Below are 9995 nucleotides of genomic sequence, written 5' to 3'. Positions count from 1 at the left end.
TAGGGAAGGCCCAAAAGGGAAGAATGTGTGGCTGAACTGGAGACATGCAAGGGAGTAAGAGACAGGGATGAGAGAAGAGTACTATTGAAACCAGATGAGCCCCTTATACTAAGGCCCAAATTAACACACACAAAGATAGAATGGAAAGAGGGTAGGGAAGGTGTAAAACCATGGATGTGTCAGTTAGCCTCAGACATGATGGTCTTTATGTCATGGCAGAAAAAGGAAGTCCACAGCAGCCTAGGACTCCTAGGTCATGCTTCAACATTGGCTCAGATTTGGCATTGTGGACTATTTCAGAATCAGAGGGCTCAAATATTTAAAGAAAGGGGAAGGACTAATTGGTTTCTCATCCCCCTGAAGATGTGAGCAGGGAGTTGTTAATCAGCTAGGAAAACATTTCTAACCTGCTATATTCCAAGTGTTTAAGTTTCCAGATTTGGAAGAGCAATAAGGAGTTGTGGTTTAGGGTGGGAAGGTATGGGTATCCAGATGAAGGACAAAAGGAAGGTGGTACCAGGAAGGAAGGAGGGAACGACATGAGAATAGATGGTCTGTTGGAAAGACAAAGACTAGCCCAAATACACATTTCTCAGTACTGCAACAGTGACAGATAAAAAAACAAAAATACATGATTCATGAATAGAAAAAATGTAAATGTGCATGTAAATTTTAATAAAATGTAAAAATGGTTTGACTTTTATGTTCCTTTCTTTGTTTTTTTTAATCTTCTGTGGGTTTTTTCCTCAGTTTTTTTTTTACTTTTTTAGTGATCTTATTGTTATATCTATAGGCTGTGTGTATATTATTATCCTGCTATTTTTCCCTTGATGGCATTTCATCTGTCTTTCCCTATTTCTTTGTTTTCTTCATATTTGTCAGTTTTCTTGGTTCATTAAGATTCTATTATGTTGCTATGCCACAATTTATTCAATCATAAAACATCTGAGCTAGTTCTAGTTTTTCCAACTACAAATAAAGCCACTATAAACATTTTTGTGCAGATCTATTTTGTTTCCCTTTTTAAATAACATCCCTTGACCATTGTTCTCATATTGGGATCAGGAGGTGAAAGGGTATGGTCAGTTTTGTATTTCTGCATTCCAAAAGAAATGCATAAATTCACAGCTCCACCAACACTGAAATAGCATGACCATTTCTCCCTAGCTTCACCAATATTAAAACTCCTAACATTTTATTACATATTCTTATTCAATGAGCATAATGGGCCACAAATCCACTTCTCTACCTCATTTTAAAGATGAGGAAAGATGAGGCCCAAAGGAGGTTATGTGGTGCTCAATACAACACAAGTGGTAAGTGGGACAAGGTGAGATTGCTAGCAATGTGTGTTTCTTCTTTCAAGCATTTTATGCACTGTGGATGATGCTTTGAAATCTGTGTCAATTCCTCAGATAACAGATGTCTGATTTTTGTAAGGTACATTTACTACAAAGATTATATGTCTCAGTTTTCCTGAAGTTAGACTCTTTTAGTGGCCAGTAAGCAAATGATGACTGCAACCCAGAGCTCCTTACCAGAACTCCTTGCACCAGGAGGGCAGAGCCAATATGGTGGAGAGAAGCCATGAAGTTGCCTGAGCTCTCCTCAGTTTCCCTCAAAACAGCATTAAATCAAACCTCTAAATGGACTCTAAAACCATAGAACCTACAGAAACACAGAGAGGCACAATCTTCTAAATTGAGATAATTTAGAAGACTTCAGGAAAGGTCGGTCTCACTTGGGCAAAAGAGAAGCCCAGCTCAGCAACGAGGAGGTCTGGGCAAGTCAGCAGGAGGCTCTTGGCCACAGCACAGATCAGCAACTGAGGCCCCTTGTTCCTGGCTCAGCAGGTTGGTGGCACAGCGGGCCAGTTGTGAGACCCACCAGCCCAGGTTGAAAGGGAAAATTGCCGGTTAGAGAACCACCCAAAGGACAGGTGCTACTAGGCCAAGCCATTCCAAAGCAGGGAGCAGGTCTAGGGTAGTGAGGAATCCACAAGCCATAGAGGCCTCAGAGCAGAAAGCCAGTGACCAGGCCCCTATCCCCCAGCACAAGAAGCTTGCAACAGTGGTCCCTGTGCCCCAGGAGCAGACCTCAACTTTAAAAGTCAAAAAATAGGCTACAATATGAGTAAGAAACTGAAAAAGGGCCCTTAACATCGAGAGCTTCTGTGTCAACAGAGAAGACCAAAACACAAATTTAGATGAGGACAATACTGTCAAAACGCCTACATGTGAAGCCTCAAGGGGGGAAGATGAATTGGTGTCAAGACAAAAAGCCTTCTTGGAAGAGCTCAAAAAGGACTTTAAAAATCAAATGAAAAAAAAAATCAAATGAGAGAGGTAGAAGAAAAAATGGAAAAATAAATGAGAGAAATGAGAGTTATGGGAGAAAATTATAAAAAAAAAAGAGTCAACAGCTTGGAGAAGGAAGCACAAAAATTGACAGAAGGAAACAATTCTTTAAAAAATACAATTGGCCAAATTGGGGGGGGGGGGGGTAAAATGGAAAAGGAGGTGCAAAACTTAAAGAAAATAATGCCAGAAACCTACCTGGGCATCAGCTGACTCAGCAGCACAGCCAGCCTAAAAGGCCTGAGTACTCCATTATCGCAGCCAAGTCCCACAGCCCCCATGCCCCAGGACAGGGCAACAGTTGCCATGCAGTCCTCCAGGCTGTGCCTCCTGTGTGTCTTCCTGCTGTGCACAGCTGCTGTGCACAGCTGCTACCCTGCTGGCCCCCGCTAGCACCCTCATCAGAATTCCCTGCACAAATTCAAGTCCATCTGCAACACCCTGAGGGATCCAGGCAGCCCTGTGGAGCTGGCCCCTCTTGAAATATGGGGTCCTCCCCTCACTAGTGGCCCCACCCCAGAGATGCTCAAGAATTACATGGATGCTCAGTACTATGGAGCCATCAGCATTAGAACCCCACCTGAGGAATTCACCATTGTCTTTAACACAGGGTCCTCCAACCCGTGGATATCATCTGTCCACTGCAGTATGTGGGACATCACCTTCTGGGTACACCATAAGTACAATGGGACGCAGTCCAGCACCTATGTGAAGAACGGCACCTATTTTGCCATCCACTGGGGCTCCAGCAGCCTCTCAGGGACCTGAGTGAGGACACCTACATGCTTCCCTATTCCTTGGAGGGCGAAGGTTCACAAAACAGTCTGATGGTGAAGAAGCAGATCTTTAGAGAAGCCACCAAGCAGCCGGGTGTCAACTTTCATTGCTGCCAAGTTTGCTAGCATCCTGGCCATGGCCTTCCCCCGCATCTCGGTGGACTCCCTTGTTCCATTCTTCAACAGCCTCATGAATCAGAAGCTGGTGGAGAAGAATGTGTTCTCCTTCTACCTAAACAGGGACCCCACCTCCCAGCCTGGAGGAGAGCTGATCTTTGGAAGCATCAAAAGGAACTACCATAAAGGTGACTTCACCTACCTCAACATCACTCTCCAGGCCTCCTGGATGTGGTGAAGGTGAAAAGTGACCTGACCCTGTGCAAGGATGGCCATGAGGCCATTGTGGACACAGGCATCTCCCTCATCATCTGCCCCAAAGAAGAGATCAAGAGTCTGCACAGGGGGCAGCTAGGTGGTACAGTGTATAAAGCACCAGCCCTGGATTCAGGAGGACCTGAGTTCAGATCCCGCTTCAGACACTTGACACTTACTGGCTGTGTGACCCTGGGAAAGTCACTTAACCCTCATTCTTTAGGAAAAAAAAAGAGTTTGCACAAAGCCCTGAGGGGCCGTGTCCCTGATACAGGGGAGTACATGTCCCCCTGTGAGAAGGCGACGAGCCTCCCAATCTGTCTCCTTCATGCTGGGGAACAAGGCTTTTGAGCTTACAGGTGAATGGGTACATCCTTAAGCCACCAGTCAATCAGCAAGCCAGGCTGGGCAGACCGCCTGCCAAAGTGGCTTCATAGGCATGGACATCCCCCGCCCATGGGTGCCCCTCTGGATTCTAGGAGATGGCTTCATCGGGCAGTTCAACACCACATTGAACTGGGACAACAACCACGTGGGCTTTGCCGAGGCCTACTAAGTGCTCGGGGTCCTGGCTCGTGCTCCCCCTCACCTCTCTGCTTGGGGAAGGGTTGGGGGGAGGCTTCTATCTGAAGAATGTAGAGCAAATGGTGCAGAAAAAACACTTGTCCCCTCCAGCCGTCATGATGCCCACCTACCGCTCCATGAGGCCGCTGGAGCCCCCTGTCCTCCCCCACCACTCTGCTCGAATCTGAGTCTTCCAGTATGCAGGCTTCCTCCCCCGACCCCCAGCCCCCACAGCCTAGGCAGGCAAGAACCTGAGAGGTTTTTGTCTGTCCTCAGAACTTTGGGAAGCCAGGTTGGAAACAGAGGGAGCAGGGTCTTGGGTTAGTCCTTGGGAGAAAAGCCACCTCCCCCAGGCTGTAGGCCGCAGGGATCTTGGACTCACTTCACCCCTAAAGATAGGGCTCAAGGCTTAGCTGGAACTGAGGCCAACTCCAGCCCTTATCACTAGCCTCTGTTGTGGTCCCCTGCCTCCCAGGTCCAAGCAGATGGAGGACTGAGGGTTGCCCAGTCTGAACTCAGGGTCAGAAGGCCACCTCCTGGAAAGAAGCTGAAGTGCAGGCTTGGGTCCTGAGGCAGCAGGTGGTCCCCAAGGCCCTGGGGGATTAGAGGGGGGAACCAGCTCTGGTGGGCCCCACTCAGGTTGTGAGGCTGGGACCTCAAACCCCTCCCCAGCTTCTCTCTCACTACTATGATTGCAGGACAGTTGGAACAAAAATATACCTTTGGTGGGAGCAGCTAAGTGGCACAGTGGATAAAGTACTGGCCCTGGATTCAGGAGAACCTCAGTTCAAATCCGGCCTCGGACACTTGACACTTACTAGCTATGTGACCCTGGGAAAGTCACTTTTTTTGCCCTGCCAAAAAAATACACGTGGGAGGGGGAAGGGAAGGGGGATAATGCCTTAAAAATTAAGATAGGGCAGATGGAAGCTAATGACTCAATGAGACACCAGGATGAAAAAATAGAAGAAAATGTGAACTACCTCATTGGAAAGACAACTGACCAGGAAAATAGATCCAGGAGAGATAATTTGAGAATTATTGGACTGCCTGAAAGCCATGATCAGAAAAAGTCTAGACACCAGATTCCAGGAAATTATCAAGGAAAATTGCCCTGATACTGTAGAATCAGAGGATAAAATAGCCATTGAAAGAATCTACCGATCACCTCCTAAAAGAGACCCCCAAAGGAAAACTCCAAGGAATATTGTAGCAAAATTCCAGAATTATCAGGTGTGAGCTGGGTTACCTTCAGCAGAGGGAGCCATCTTGACGTCTCTTTCGCCACGAGGTTCCTTCCACTTCACAACCATGATAATACCCATAATAAGAGTTATGGTTATGTTAACTATCGTGAGTATGGTATTACAATTTATGTCAACTGCAGGCATAAAATTCCTACTAATATTAAACACATTTTCAGTGGAGACAGTTACACTCATACCATTATACCAAAAAAAATTTTGCTATGTGAGTGAGGAGGAAACCGATAGCACAATGAAGGAATACCGAGTAAACTAGATGTCTAAATTTGGACAGTATGGTACCCCAACACACTCCAATGTAAAAAAACTAAAAAACCAAAGGGAAAATGAAAAACTCAATCATATTTTAAACTGGACTGGCTTTTTCCTTTAAAACAAGGCTTTTAGAGGCTTAAAGTCTTTAAGGGAGATTAGGCAAAGGGAAGATCCGTGGGGGGGGGGGGGTATTTGGAAAATCCACCAAATTAGCTGGCTTGTGGCCAAACTGGGAGGGTGGGAGGGTCCTTAAGGTCCCTTCCAGGTCGCCAAACTGTGAGATTTAAAATTGGATACTGAGCATTAACCTCCCCTTCCTAACCTTTTCCTTAATTTATCTCCCAGACTAGTAAATGGAAGAAACCTCTGGTCTATAGTTAGAGCTTTTATTGTGTGGTAGTTACCAGGTGATATTGATTAGAGGGATAGGAAAGTAGAAATACAAACAAGTAGTCTTAAGTCTAAGCTTAGTTTATATTTCGTATAAAACTCACCAAAAGCCCAAGGCCACCTTTGGGAGGAGAGAGAGAGAGCCGAGTCAAGCATGTGCTGCTAACGGCGAGCCGGGCCGCATCCAACTCCAGTCCGCATCTGTCTGTGTGTCGCGCCAGTCATCAGACCAGGAGAGCAGGAAAGAGATCCCACTTCCATTCTCTCCTTGCCTTTTAAGCTCGCACCCCAGAAGTGGAGTGCTTAGCAGCCGGGCTGGCATGCGTAGCCCATGCACGGCCGCCGTCGGTCTCCTCCCCGAAAGGGTGGTCCTTTAAAAACTGGCTTCTTTCTGTATTCACTAACCGACTGTTAAAAAACTTTTTACCACACAGGTGAAGGAGAATACTACAAGCAGCCAGAAATAAACAATTTAAATATCATGGAACCATAGTCAGGATTACACAGGACCTGGCAGCTTCAATATTAAAGGAGCAAAAAGCATGGCATATGATATTCCAGAAGGCAAAGGAGCTTAGATTTCAACCAAGAATCAACAAAATTGAGCATTATCTTTCAGGGGAAAAGATGGACATTCAATGAAATAAGGGACTTCCAAGGTTTCCTGATGAAAAGACCAGAACTGAACAGAAAATTTGATCTTCAAATATAAGACTCAAGAGAAGTATAAAAAGGTAAACAGGAAAAAAGTTATCCAATAATGTTAAACTGTTTACATCCCTACATGGGAAGATAATACTTATAACTCTTGAGAACTTTATCTCTATTTGCACAGATAGGAGTATACATAGAGGAAATAGGTATAAATTGTCTTTGATGGGATGATATAAAGAAAATTGAGGGGTGATAAAAAGAGTATACAGGGAGAAGAGAAAAAGGGAGGCAGAATGGGGTTAACTACATAATATGAAGAAGCACAAAAAACTTATTACAATAGAGGGAAAGAAGGGAGGGGTGAGCACTGTTTCAACCTTATTCTCATCAGACTTAGATCAAAGAGGGAATAACATATACACTCATTTAGATAAAGAAATTTAGCTTATCCTTTAGGGAAGTAAAAGAGTAGGGGGAAAGGGGGCATTGATAGAAGGGAGGGAAGAAGCTGGGGAGGAAAGGGGAAAGAAAAGAGAGGGGAGCTGATAAAAGGGAGGGCAGATAGGGGGAGGCAGTGGTCAGAAACAAAGCGCTAGTGAGGAGGAATAGGATGAAAGAAGAAAAAAAGTACAAAGAGGAAAATAGAATGGAGGGAAATAGTAATCATAACTGTAAATGAGAATGGGATAAACTCTCCCAGAAAACGGAAGTGAATAGCAGAGTAGATTCAAAACCAAAATCCTACAATATGTCATTTACAAGAAACACATTTGAAGCAGAGAGATACACACAGAGTGAAGGTAAAAGACTGGAGCAGAATATATTATGCTTCAGCTGAAGTAAAAAAAGCAGGGGTAGCAGTCCTTATCTCAGACAAAGCCAAAGCAAAAATAGATCTAATTAAAAGAGATAAGGAAGGAAACTACATCTTACTAAAAGGTACCATAGACAATGAAGTAATATCACTACTAAACATATACGTACCAAGTGGTATAGCATCCATATTCTTAGAGAAGTTAAATGAGTTACAAGAGGAAATAGGCAGCAAAACTATACTGCTGGAGGATCTTAACCTTCCCCTCACAGAATTAGATAAATATAACCACAAAATAAATAAGAAAGAAGTTAAAGAGGTGAATAGAATTTTAGAAAAGTTAGATAAAAAGTTAGATCTCTGGAGAAAATTGAATGGGGATAGAAAGGAAAATACCTTTTTCTCAGTAGTACATGGGACATACACAAAAAATGACCATGTATTAGGGCACAAAACTTCACAATCAAACATAGAAAGGCAGAAATAGTAAATGCATCCTTTTCAGATCATAATGCAATGAAAATTACATGCAATAAAGAGCCATGGAAAGACAGATTGAAAATTAATTGTGTGAGATTTAAAATTGGATATACAAGCATTAAACTCCCCCTTTTAACTTTTCCCTTATATATCTCCCAGAAAAAGAAGCCTCTGAGCTTTAATCAGTGAGGGATTAGTTTGTATTGTTAGTGAATTAATTAGACAACAAAAGGTGATACCAATTAGGGAAACAGGAAAGTAGAAATACAAATGAATAATCTTAGATCTAAGCTTAGTCTATATTCCTTTATAAAACTCACCGAATCCCAAAATGCCTGCCAGGCCAAGAACCAGCATCGAACACTAAAAGCGTGCGCCGCCACGGATAAGCTGAAACACCAGAGAGACCAAACTTCTGTTCCACCCTCAGTTTTAAGCTGGCATCCCAGAAGTTCATCGCAGTCTCCACCCCAAAAGGGAGGTCCTTCAAAAGCCACTTCAGTAGCATGTGCTCAACTCTCAAATGATTGAACTAAAACTTCCGGGTTTTTTTTTTTTACCACATCCCCCCCTTTGTTTCATTTGAAAAATGAATGAGTTTGCTCAATGAAACAGCCAAAAATAATATCTTATGCTAACTAATAATATGTTAATATCAATATAGAAAAAGGGAGAGAGAAAAGTTTTGTCCAGAGGGGCAGTCCCTCATGAAAGCGATGCTTTGACATTGGTCTTGCAGAGGGAGGGCCTCTGCAGAGAGTACATGTTACAGATGGTATATAATAACAGAAGGAGATAACAAAAACAAACAAAACTGTTCATATAAAGTCTCTGAGTTCTCTTGTCTTCTTGAAGTGGTAAGATGTCATCAGGAGGAAGCTGGATTCTGGTCTGGAAAATTGGATTCTCTTCTTTAATTATTTGAATTGCTGGATTTTTACTAAACCTTAGCATAGCGTTGTCAATGATCAAATTAATAAATTCCATTACAATTGGAAACCAAATAATCTCATCCTAAAAAATGAGTGGCTCAAACAACAAATCATGTAAACAATCAATAATTTCATCCAACAGAATGACAACAATGAGAAAACATACCAAAACTTATGGGTTGCAGCCAAAGCAGTTATTAGGGGAAATTTTATGTCTCTAAATGCCTACATGAACAAAATAGAGAAAGAGAAGATAAATGAATTAGGCATGCAACTAAAAAAGCTAAAATAAGAACAAATTTAAAATCCCCAATTAAATACTAAATTAGAAATTCTGGAAATCAAAGGAGAAATTAATAAAATTGAAAGTAAGAAAAATATAGAATTAATAAATAAAACTAAGAGCTGGTTTATGAAAAATCAATAAAATAGATAAACCTTTGGTTATTTTGCTTTAAAAAAAAAAGAAAACCAAATTACCAGTATCAAAAATGAAATGGTTGAATTCACCACTAATTAAGTGTAAATTAAAGCAATAATTAGGAACTATTTTGCCCAACTGTATGCCAATAAATTTGACAATCTAAATTAAATGGATGAATATTTACAAAAATACAAATTGCACAGGTTAACTGAAGAGGAAATAAAATTCTTAAAAAGGCCTGTTTTAGAAAAAGAAATTGAACAAGCCATTAATTAACCCCCTAAGAAAAAATCTCCAGGGTCAGATGGGTTTACAAGTGAATTCTACCAAACATTTAAAGAACAATTAATTTCAATACTATACAAACTATTTGGAAAAATAGGTGAAGAAGGAGTTGTACCAAATGAGTGACTTGCCCAGGGTCACACAGCTAGTAAGTATCAAGTGTCTCAGGCAGAATTTGAACTCAGGTCCTCCTGAATCAAGGGTCAGTGCTTTAACCACTGTGACACCTAGCTGCCCCAAAAAAGGCTTTTGACAAAATACAGCACTCAGTCCTATTAAAAACAGCAGAGAGCATAGGAATAAATGGAGCTTTCCTCAAAATGATGAGAAATGTCTACCTAAAACCATCAGAAAACATTATATGTAATGGGGATAAATTAGAGGCATTCCCAACAAGATCAGAGATGAAACAAAGATGTCTATTATC

At 42.2% G+C, this 9995-nt stretch overlaps 1 pseudogene; it reads left to right on the top strand.

Annotated features, from left to right (window-relative positions):
- The first annotated feature begins 1271 nt into the window (after window positions 1-1271).
- Window positions 1272-4061, top strand: LOC122754981 (annotated as a pseudogene).
- The last annotated feature ends 5934 nt before the right edge of the window (window positions 4062-9995 follow it).

The sequence above is a fragment of the Dromiciops gliroides genome, chromosome 4 (assembly GCF_019393635.1).
Source record: "Dromiciops gliroides isolate mDroGli1 chromosome 4, mDroGli1.pri, whole genome shotgun sequence".
Lineage (NCBI taxonomy): Eukaryota > Metazoa > Chordata > Mammalia > Microbiotheria > Microbiotheriidae > Dromiciops > Dromiciops gliroides.
This window is presented reverse-complemented; position numbering and strand designations above follow the sequence as displayed.